Source organism: Mirounga angustirostris, unplaced genomic scaffold (assembly GCF_029215605.1).
Source record: "Mirounga angustirostris isolate CCGP_5_RB_7025 unplaced genomic scaffold, mMirAng1.0.hap1 SCAF_16, whole genome shotgun sequence".
In the NCBI taxonomy this organism is placed as follows: domain Eukaryota; kingdom Metazoa; phylum Chordata; class Mammalia; order Carnivora; family Phocidae; genus Mirounga; species Mirounga angustirostris.
The window spans coordinates 20856691-20869461 of NW_026991724.1; positions in this window are offsets into that span (position 1 = coordinate 20856691).

Here is a 12771-nt window from a genome sequence, read left to right on the forward strand (position 1 = left end):
TGAAGAAGTTACTTGAGGGCAATGACTTTTTTGTATTAGAACAAGGCCTGACAGATGTTTTTTAAATGTTGGTTGACTCAATGCACCTCCTATCAAAGGAATGCATCAATACTATTCTAGCTACAAAATACAGATAGTTAGCAACTATAGCTCCCTTTGTGTCATTCTATCTTGCTTTATTTATAATTTGAATAAATATTTATTCATTAGATTAGTGGGCAGAAAACTAAACATAGTTCACTCTTCAGGGTGCAGTACCTTCTCAACAAATATTTGGTTGTCATTAAGCATTGAATTAAAAATGTTTCATTCATTGAATACAAATTAACCAAGAATCAAACAATGTATCAGGTATTTTCTGGGCACTAAGGGTTAAAAAATGAGTAAGAGAGTAAAGCATTTTTCTCGAAGAAGCTAAAATCTGGCATTACTATTATTATTATTATTATTATTATTATTATTATTATTATTATTATTTAGAGAAAGAAAGAACTTCACTGGGGTATTCCTAAAAGCTTTTGAAAATAATTCTTTTGGTACCTGGAGTGGGAAAAGTAAAGAGTATCTGTTTTACACAATGGTGCCTGAACAATGACATAAACTACTATTGTTCAGGCACAACACCACTTACTTTTGTGAACATCTAAAATCACTTATTCAGAGCCAAAGTTAGTGAATTGTGTTTGTTGTCAAGCTAATGTGCAGTCCCAACCCAGAATGAATACAAAATAGTAAGACAGAATTTCTTGAGTCTTATAAACTGTCTGTGGGAATAATATCCAGTAACAAGTCCCTAAATATATTGAGTCATAGCTGCATTCTTAAAATATGTGTAAACTTCACTAAGGGAGTCTGGAGGATTCCGTTCTTTGCATGCACAGATTCTGACATAAATACCAGAAATATTCGTTTCTTTGTGTGCTATATGTGAAATTAGTTTTTTTTTCCTTCTTTCTTTCCTATATTTATCACAAAAGGAACATAAAAATGTATTGTGTATATCAAAAGATTGTAAGGAAAGATGATTGTTAGTGCCCTCTTTGTCCTTTATATATTCGTAAAAATACCATTTCAGTAATTTAGCTTTATGTCTTGTATATAGCTCAAGTATCATCTCTGGAGGATTCTCTTGAACATGGATGGATGTGTCTTCCATTCTTCACCTTCACTCACTTTCCATGGCATATTTTCTATCTTAACAACTCATGCATAAACACAATCACTTTAAAATAGTGATATTAGGGGGTGCCTGGGTGGCTCAGTAGGTTAAGCGTCTGCCTTCGGCTCAAGTCATGATACCAGGGTCCTGGGATTGAGCCCCTCGTAGGGCTCCCTGCTCAGCAGGAAGCCTGCTTCTCCCTCTCTCAGTCCCCCTGCTTGAGTTCCCTCTCTCACTGTGTCTCTCTCTGTCAAATAAATAAATAAAATCTTTTAAAAAAATAGTGATATTAGTTCACCTCTTTAATATCTGTCTTTGTCTCAACTAGAATGAAGTCATGAAAGTAGAAACTTTGCCTGTTTAAAGAGACTACTTTATTCCATTCCTAGATCTTAGACAGTGCTTGGCACATGGAAGATTCTTATAAATATTTGTTGAAATAATAATTTGGTAAATAAAGTTTTCCTGTGCAGCAATTTCCTTTTTCTTCATATCTGACATTTATTGGGAATTATTAGATGAATAACTATAAAATTAAAATGATGGGTCAAAATTGTATATCTTTCCATTCTAAATAAAACTATTTTCAAAACTGAAGTCAATGCCTAAGTAGAGCAGCAGAAATAACATTTAAAAAGGTATATTCTCAGGGTGCCTGGGTGGCTCAGTCCTTAAGCGTCTGTCTTTGGCTCAGGTCATGATCCCAGCATCCTGGGATCAAGCCCCACATTGGGCTCCCTGCTCAATGGGGAGCCTGTTTCTCCCTCTCCAGCACCCCCTGCTTGTGTTTCCTCTCTCGCTGTCTCTATCAAATAAATAAATAAAATCTTAAAAAATAAATAAAAAGGTATATTCTCTGAAATACCAACCCCTGCCAAATATAACACAAAAGTAGAAAGGCACAGTCCAATCTCATTTTTGAATAACAAACTAAAGAATAACTGTCAGTATTTGAATCCAGTAATATAGTAATGGAGTAATGCACCATAACCAATTGAGGTTCAATTAAAAAGTGTACGAATCATGTGATATTAGTACAAATAGAACAATTAGTTTAGTCTTTTCAATAGGCATTAAGAAGGCATTTAATAGGGGCGCCTGGGTGGCTCAGTTGGTTAAGCGACTGCCTTCGGCTCAGGTCATGATCCTGGAGTCCCGGGATCGAGTCCCACGTCGGGCTCCCTGCTCGGCAGGGAGTCTGCTTCGTCCTCTGACCCTATCCCCTCTCATGTGTTCTCTCTCTCTCATTCTCTCTCTCAAATAAATAAATAAAATCTTTAAAAAAAAAAAAGAAGGCATTTAATAAATTTCAAAGGTCGATAGTCTACCTAATCCTTCATTAAAATATTGAAACATTTCTATCACAGTTAAAAATAAAGATGTGAGTGTCCATGATAACAACCATGATTTAGTACTAGATAATAAAATTAATACCAGACAATTAGTATTAGACAATAAAATTAGTAAAAGAGAATAAAATAAGGGTGGTACAACAGTATTTCTGGAAAGTGCTTTAGGAATTTTTGGAAATAGGAAATTTTTTAATCATTTTGAATTATGTAAATTATTATGAAGAAACCATGGGCTAATGAAAAGTGTAGATAATAAGAAACTGAATTGAGATTGTTGAGTATAAAATGAGTGATAAAAATCAAAGGTTGTCTTATACAGAAATAATATCTGATTAAAAATATAAAATAGATAAAACCCTCATAATAACAAATATCATTAAACTATTAATGCTTAACTCATCAAGAATTTTCTGGGGCCTTTATGGAATGACATACAAAAAGAATCATTTAAATACATAATCTTTATAAGAATACTCAACTTAAGTCAATACATTGATATTCAAATGTACTGAGATTGCCATAAATTTCCTAAAAATATTTGAAGGAAAACATGAAAAGTATTAATCTAAATCTAAAAATTTAATTTAAAAGGCCAAGACTAACACTCTGGTTTCTCTTCAGATCGCATAAATCTTTCGCCTTTTAAAAGGCCAAGACTGTAGAACTAGTCAGAAGAAAAAAGATGAAGAAAACAAAAAGGTGATACCTCTTCCAAATATTTAAATGTATCATAATATAGCAATTAAAACTGCATGATAATAATGCAAATAGACAAATCAATAGAAGATAATAAAGCCTGAAATACATCAGTATATTTGTGAACTTAGTATATGGGAAAATGACAATTTAAATAAGGGGAAAAATACAGATTAATCATAAATAATATTGGTAAACTCATAACTCCTTGTGGGGAGAATTAGAGCCCTATGTCACTCCAGTCATCAAAATAAATTTCAGAGGCAACAGATATTTAAATAAACAAAAAGGCTAGAAAAAGGCTTAGATGATTTTTTTTTTCATTTTCTGCTCATGATGTTTTCCTCTCCATATCATGAAACCAAGAAACCATAAAGGTTAATGCTGTAAAATCTGATGATATTAACATCATTTTAAAAATATGTCATATTTCTTTATATAAAAAGAGATACAGAGAAATAAAACACATACGACAAAGGAAGCTTTACTATTTTTAGTGCAGAAAGTACACTCCACCTTCAAACACTTAAACAAAACAATAACAAATTAAACTCAATAGAAAAAAAAATAATGGGATCAATGACATGGCTAGTATATTCAAAGAACATTTATATATTCAATCAGGGAAAGATCATAAATTCAGATTTTCTCCTTCCCACTCCACCTTGCACTAAACACATTATAGCAATTAAATAAGAAGTATAGAGAAGTCTGAAAAGAATTGTAGCACTGAAAAGCAAAGTGAACATTCCCACAGAGCAGATTAGAACAGAAAGGCAAGATGGTAAGCCCACAGCTAAACTTGTGGTCCTGCTGGGCTCCTGGTGCAGAAGTCATGGCAGAGACTACTACTGGTTCCCAACATGCAGTGGGGAATAAAGTGACCTACATATACACGGTCAGACCAGAGCCAGACTTCTGGCTTCTGACCTGAGACTGGAAGAGCACATCTCTGACTGAAGGAGCGCTGATGAAGTCTGGTATCTGCTGCAGAAAGGGTTCACGTGATGCAGACAAAAAAAATGAGGATGGAGAAAGCACAGCTGCTTCCCATCCAGGAGATGAGCCAATCTATAGCTGGTGGAATGACAGAATGTCACAACACCACTATCAAAAAGGACTGGGAACACCATGACTGTGATCCAAATGGTAGTGCGGTCTTAAAATAGGAGGGTAAGGTAGGCAAGAGGAGGTCCAGATAAACCCTTAGGAGACAATAAGGAGAAAGAAAGAGAGACAGACAGACAGACAGATGGAGGGACAGAGAGGGAGAGAAAGTGAACCTCAGTCAAAATAAGCCTGCCCCCTTCAAAAAAAAATCAAAGCATACCAATGTGAATAATCACAAATATTAAGTCAACAGACAAAACAAATTCCTCAGAAAGGTGAAAATAATAGAACAATATAAAATATTTTAAAATCAATGTAATTCAGGATCTTCAATGATATAAAGGAAGAAGTAACATTGATTTAAAAAACAATTTGAAATTACAGAAGAACAGGAATAAGATGATATGAAAAAGACCCCAATAAAAGCCGATAAATGCTGGAGTAAATAAAATAAAAGGCAAAACCGATGTCAACGTAGGACACAGTTGAGGACAGAATTAATGAACTGAAAAAAAGTAGACAGAGCCCTCTATGCAGGACTGAAATTAAGGACACATGGAAGAGAGACTGAGAGGTTCCTAAAGAATTCTAATGTTCTACAAGAGAATGGAAGATATTAAAAGATGTGATATTTGAAAAGGTGATTTATTTATTTTCAGAGATGAAAAAAAACATGTATGATTGAAGTAAAACCACACTCTGAATAGCAGGAAGATGAATACAATTTAGTGTGTATCAAAAACAAGTAATAAAACCACAGATACAAAGATAAAAGTAAGTTAAAAGTAAAGACACCAGAATAAGTTGAAACTAAGGAATTTTTGAAAAAAAAAATGGAAAAGAAGACAGAGAAGGGGATGGAGAAATAAAATTTACTGCCATGACCCCTTACATTAGAGGGCTCTAAAAACTGTCACCGTTGTTTGGTAAAATTAACAACTGACTGTAAAAAATCATTATATGAATAATATTTTTAAATTTTGATTAATGAAAATTGTAGATATTAATACCTCCCCCCAAATGACTGGTTTGTTTAGAGGACAGTTAAATATATTAAGACATTTTATGTTCAAGAAAGGGATAGTTGCTGAATCACCTTAAACATTCTAGAAAATATAATCGCAAGTAGCATGTGATAAATAAAATTGTTACCAAAATAAAACTAAAATTAAAGAGCCATTTTATCTAACTTTTCAAATTTAGATAAAACAGTGTTTTATACTACAGTGTGTACATCTATGTATCTAAATACAGCCGTTTTGTTTCTTACTTATTTGTACTTCTTTCTCCTTTTTTGTTTTTTGTTTCTTTTGACACAGAGAGATAGTGAGAGAGAGAGAGAGAGCACAAGCAGGGGGAGCGGCAGGCAGGCAGAGGAGAGGGAGAAGCAGGCTCTCTGCTGAGCAAGGAGCCTGATGCGGGGCTCGATCCCAGGACCCTGGGATCATGACCTGAGCCAAAGGCAGCCGCTTAACCAACTGAGCCACCCAGGCGCTCCTCCTTTTGTCTTGATCAACTTGGCAAAAGATTGATATTTTATATGGCTCTTTAAATATGTATTTTATATATATAATATGCATATTATATATAACCAAAATTTACTCAGAAGGGAGAGAAAACACACATTTTTAAAAACAGAGAAATATATTCATGTGGTTTAGCTCACACACACACACACACCCCTCAAACAATTTATAGGTAATTTCTACAAAACATTCAAGGAAAAGGTACTCCCTATGCTCTATGAAATATTTCACAAAAAATGAAATGAAGATACTGATCTGATTTTATGGTAGTAGTAAACCTTATGAAAACCAGGAAAAGAATAATACGAACTAAGAAAATTATAGACTCATTCTTCATAGGTTAGTATTCACTTAATAAGAAAAAATAGCTCTTTAAATTTATCAGTATAAAAATATATATTGAGTTATGCACATACAAAGTTTATCCAAGGAAGAAGATTGGTTAAATATCTGAAAATATTCTGATGCAATGCATCACATCAACTAAAGGAAAAAAAAAAAAGCAAATACCGCAGATACAATATATCATTTCAATAGATAAAAACAGTATTCAATAAAATTCAACATCATTCATATTAAATTTTAGCAAAAAAGGAAGAAATGTGTATTTCCTTAAATATTTAAAATATTAAAGCCTGGCACAAATTTCCTATGTCTAAAATTTTTAGAAATATATTCATTAAATCAAGAACAAAATTTGATTAAACTTTATATAGGAGACCAAGAAAAATCACAATGTAATAGAAAGCAAATTAAAAGGAAGATGATAAGGAGAAGAAAAGAGAAAAAAGCCATTTTTTGCAATTATATAACATTTAAATAGAAATCAAGAGAATCTGCATAAAATTTATCTGTACAAATTAAAATGAATCATGTATAATATCAATGTAAAAATCAATTATATTACTATATACCAATAGCTAACCATCTAGAAAATATATATTAAAAATATTTTTCTTTGGTAATGCAAAACTAAAAAAAAATGGTAAATATAAATTAGGGCAAGATTTTACTGAGAGATTTATAAAATAATATTGAAAGTCATTAAAAAATTAACCAAATGCATAAACAAGTTCATTAATGGGATAATTTACTAGTATAATGGAAATTCTCCCCCAAAGTAATGTAATAACTGAACATAATTTCAATCAAAATCTCAATAGGTTTTTTTTCCTGAAGATGAGAGGTTGTAACTAAAGTGTACATGGAACATCAAAGGGCCAATAACATTGACAAAATTTTTTTTTAAAATATGGGTGTTTTGTGTTACGGATTTTTGCCCAATGTTGTGCCAAGATTTATTATGAAGTCATAGTATAATTCTTGTGCAAGGATAAAAAAAAAAATAGCATAAAAGTACTATCCAGAAGTCTACAATAGTAGAGTCTAGAGAAGAACTATGCACGTATGGAAAATCAATACCTAACAAGTTGGTATTACAAGTCTGTAAAGAAAGATGGATTATTTAATACATGGCACAGGGATAAAGTGGCTATCCATATGGAATAAAAAAATAAAATTAGATTCTTACCCCATCCATCACTCAAAACCGCTTCAGAGTGGGTTCAACCCAACTTTTGAAAATCAAATTCTTAAAAAATCTTTAGACATAAGTATAAGAGAATATTTGTATGACCAAATGGTACAGAAGAAATTTCTTTAACATATGCACATACACTCACACTCACACAAAATGTAAATAGATATGATAAATTAAACTTCATTAAAATAAAATCCTTCCATTCAAGGAAAGACCTTATGATCAAAGTGAAAAGACACATCACACACAGGAAAAAAGTATTATTTATGATGAATGAAACTGAAACAGATTAGTGTTGTAATGCCAAAGTAATATGAGCAGTCTCTTATAATCAGTGAGTTAATTTTAACAGACTGATGGAATATAATAATTGAGTTCAATATGTGTACATACTGTTTAGTAAATAAATTCAACTACCTACAATAAACACGAATGGGTAAATACAATTATCCACAACAGTCTTGAGTTTAGGACCTATAAAACAATAAATCACTGCCTCTTTTTCTTTTGTTTGTTTTGTTTTTGGTTAGCAGGTCAGAGCCAAATCCTTCGCAAAAAAAAAAAAAAAGAGAAAGAAAGAAAACCACAAAACAAACAAAACAATGACAACAGAGAAAAAAAAAAAAAAAGAAAACAGCCATGATAATGCTGGACAATAAGGACCAGAATATGTGTAGACCTGTAAAGGAAAGCCCTTCTAACACAACCTGCCTAATGACTATATTCTTTTCAATGGCTCTAATGTCCCTCTAACTAGTAAATATCTTCAGTCCTCTTTTTCCTTTTTATAACATGTGGTTAAAGGCTGGTTCTGTATTTTGAATTCTCAAGCAGTTCTGTCAGCAACCCAACAATTCTCTTTCTCTCAAAGCTTTTGAAGTCTTTGGCCTAAGATCCTAAATTAATTTTAATTAAAGATGAATTTAATTTATTGGGGACTGATAATTAGTTAACTTCCACCATATAAACAGGCAATCCATAGCAGATGAAAACTGAATAATAGCATATGTTAGATGATGCTTGATTTCACTAATGATCAGGGAAATGCTTATTAAAACTACAATGAGAAGCAATGCTATGCATATCAGGTTGGGATATTCAGAAACTATCAAATACATATTTTTGATTACTGACCATATATGAAAGACCTATAGAAAATGTTTGCATTTGATCGGGCTCTGTGGTGACCAGGTGCTCATATAGTCTCTAGAATTTTCTGTATGTGTATAATATGTTGCAGTGAGTATATTTTTTCTAAAGTAGTTTATATTTGTGTAATTTTTAAGGATGATGTATATATAAATAAGATTTTAAATAACATTCCTGAAATACTGGCAAATGGAAAATGAAAGTTGCTAAAATATGTAGGATATAATTGTATTTACACATGCACACACACACATACAGATATTTAAGGAAGTGAGAGGGGGCAGTGAGAGAGGGGGTAGTTACGTAGATATGACAGAGAGAGACAAGACAGATGGCCATCAGAGGGGAATACAACTGTCAAAGAGAGTGACAGGAAGAGACATACCGACAGAGAGAGAAGAATGAAGATTTTCGGTAAAGGTACTAATTGAGGTACAGTTTTTCCTGGGGATTCAGCTTTACTACTCTCATTTCTGCTTTCCTTTTTTTTTTTTTTTCCAGTTGAATAACTTTATACTAAATACACTTTTTTTTAGAACAACATTAAAGTTTTATTTAAAAAAAATAGTAACACAAATACTGATATACCCCAAAGTCTTTGAACATTTCCCACCCCACGATCAGGAAAATAGTAATTTTAGAGCACTATTTTCTAATAAACATAATAAACACATAAAACTAATGGACTGGGGCGCCTAGGTGGCTCAGTCATTAAGTGTCTGCCTTTGGCTCAGGTCATGATCCCAGGGTCCTGGGATTGAGCCCCGCATCAGGCTCCCTGCTCCACGGGAAGCCTGCTTCTCCCTCTCCCGCTCCCCCTGCTTGTGTTCCCTCTCTCGCTGTGTCTTTCTCTGTCAAATAAATAAATAAAAAATCTTTAAAAAAAACAAACCAAACCCAAACAAAAAAAACTAATGGACTTACTCACATCAGTCTCTTTTTAAAATCTATCACAAAATTCTTAAACGCTTCCCACCCCTGGATAAGTAAAATAATTATCTCTTTCCACTTCCTATTTTTCAAAGCCTTCATAAGCTTAGTTTTATTATTTTTATTTTTATTATTTTTTATTTTTTTTAAAGATTTATTTATTTATTTGAAAGAGCGAGAATGAGAGAGAGTACATGAGTGGGGGGGAGGGTCAGAGGGAGAAACAGGCTCCTCGCTGAGCAGGGAGCCCGATGCGGGACTCGATCCTGGGACTCCAGGATCATGACCTGAGCCGAAGGCAGTTGCTTAACCAACTGAACCACCCAGGCACCCTATTTTTATTTTTTTTAAAGATTTTATTTATTTTTTTGACAGAGACACAGCGAGAGAGGCTCCCGCTGAGCAGGGAGCTTTCAAAAGAAGAAATAAAGAACATGCACCAATCAAAGGATTTCATTTTTTGGAGCTTTGACTGTGATAAACTGTTGAAAATCTTTAGTCTAATTAACCATACTAACTAAATACATATATAAACTCATTTATATTTGTGTTAAAATCAGTCACTTATTCAGCCATTTACCTGTTCACAATAAACATGAAACCGGGGATTATACTGGCTTACTGCTACAGAATAACTCTGCAGCCTTTGTTGTGTTTTTCACTAAGCATAGAGCCTGTGTCATGAAGAGCAAATCTCAAGATTCATCTACTTCACCAGAACTGGAGGTTTTAAGTTGCAGATGGTAGGAATAACCATATTTAAGCTAAGTTGCAAATTATTATAGAATCTAACAATAAGTTCCCACAATAATCATAATTATTAAGAAACTTTCTCAACAGTATCACTTTATATTAATCTTTGTGTACTCCCCTAGACTATTCATTATCCAAAGCATTCATTTAACCCAACACATTGAACTAACTTCCCTGAACTGCAAGACTATATTAAGGACTAAATGAGCATCAAACATATACTTTTTTCCCCCCAAACATATACTTTATGACCTAAACTCTTCTTCTAGGACATGGGCTTTCTGGCTCACCATTAATGTGAAAGTAGAGCTTCATCTGAGGGACATCAGGATACTGGCTTGCTTTTCCTCCCACAAGACATATCTTAACTGAGGCTGAATGTGGTTTGGTAACTAATAGGAACTTAAACATGGAATGGGTTTTTGTATAATTGCTTCTTGGGTGATGATAAAAATCCAAGTGTAAAAGGATTATGTCAGACAACATATTGAGTATCAGTAACAACAGCATCCTGTTGCAGGGTTATTGGGAACTGTCTTGTTGAGAGAGTGGGAATCATCCTTGTACCAACATTAGGTATGGTGAATGTGTTCCTACTCTAGGAGATCTCACACTTACCCTAAATTTCTGAATTATTTATTAAGAAATTCCATAGATGCTCCTGGATGGCTCAGTTGGTTAAGCATCTGACTTTGGCTCAAGTCTTGATCTTGGGGTCCCGGGATTGAGCCCTGCGTCAGGCACTGTGCTCAGCAGGGAGTCTGCTTCTCTCTCTTCCTCTGCCCCTCCCCCTGCTCGTGCTGTCTCTCTCAAATAAATAAAATCTTAAAAAAAAAAAAAAAGAAATTCCATAACAAACCAGTGTTATTGCGTGTATGTGTGTGTGTGTGCATGCATATATATGTAGCAAGGAGATCTCTTCCCACCATCTTAAAGTCCTCCTGTGTAACAAAGATCAAACTGAAAAAGCAGGCATTATCATTTTCAAATGTATGTATATGGAACCTATACTCTGAGAAATAAGAGACTTATCCAAGGCCATGGAACTATGATATTTCTGATAAACCACTGCAGAAAAGATGTAAGAAACAGATAAAAACCTGCATCAGGATTGCTGAGTAATTAAAAGAATACTCATAGAAAAAAATAGCTTTCGATTAGTCTCTTAAGATAATTTTGGGACAGATCTTGTTATATATGAGAAAGCCTAGTGCAAAGGTGGGGAGAAGTCAGGGGTCATATTAAAATGTGAACATAATTCTCTCCAAAAACACATTTAAAAGGAATTAGAAAATGCAATTAAAGTGTATACATATTTTATTTTAATGATGTTAATTCACTTCCTACAAAGTTAACACATTAAACATTCTGTGATTTGGATCCTATTAAAAACTATATTACACTAAAATAAAATATTCTAAAAATTATTTTGGTGACAGAAGAATATTTAGACACAGCTAATTGAGAGAACAAATTATCCCATTTAGAACTGTGTTAAGTATAACAAAGTTGTAAATTAAATTGAGAAAAAATCTGGGCTTTTCTGATCAGCATGCTCCAAGGGAGGAAGTTAAAGTTGGACGAAGATTCAGTGTTGAAGAGGATCTTTTGAAGGAAATGAGAAAATAACCACACTGCTATCAACACTTCATAGACAGGACTGGAATCCTATAAAGGCTCACTCATTCATGTTTCTAGCATTGGAGTTGGGAAAACTCCAACCCTGAGAGCGGGAACAACTGAGGCATTTCTGTCTCCATGAAAAATGCATATACCCCACCCTAACATCCCCTAAAGTTATAATTCATCAGTATAACTCTGTCTAAAACCTCACCTCAGTATCACTTAAATCATGTATGGGTGGGGCGCCTGGGTGGCTCCATCGGTTGTGTCCGACTCTTGATTTCAGCTCAGAGCTCAGGTCATGATATCAGGGTCATGAGTTCAGGCCCCACATTGAGCTCTATGCTGGGAGTGAAGCATACTTAAAAAAAAAAAAAATGCATGGGTGACTCAGTATAATTCACCCTGGTTCTCCCTGGGTCAAAACTGCTTTCCTTCTGTGGACCTATGAAATTAGACAAGTTATCTGTTTCCAAAATATAATGGTGGGACAGGCATAAGTTAGACATTCCTACTCCAAAAGGGACAAATTAGAAGGAAGAAAGGGGTGATGGGTCCCAAATAAGTCCCAAACCAAGCATGGCAAATTCCATTTGACTTTAAGGCTTGATAAGAATCCTCTTTGGCTCTGCGGTCTACCCTCCAGGACCACCAGAATGGTGGCCCTGCTCCCTTGGCCTGTGCCCTCTAGGCCCAGGATGCCAGTGGCAGCCTTGCTGGCCTTTGAACTGCTTCTAGATTATTCTCCCTTTCCCTTGAAAGAGAATGCACATTTGCAACTAGATACCTCTGTTAGTCCATTTCCTGCCTGGAGAATACCAGAATTCTGACAGCCTTCCTTAGGATAACTCATCTCTGTCCCCTTACACCCAATATGACTGGGTTTCTGCTGATATAAAATTCTCAAAAACCTTGTAAGTCCCCAATGTGATT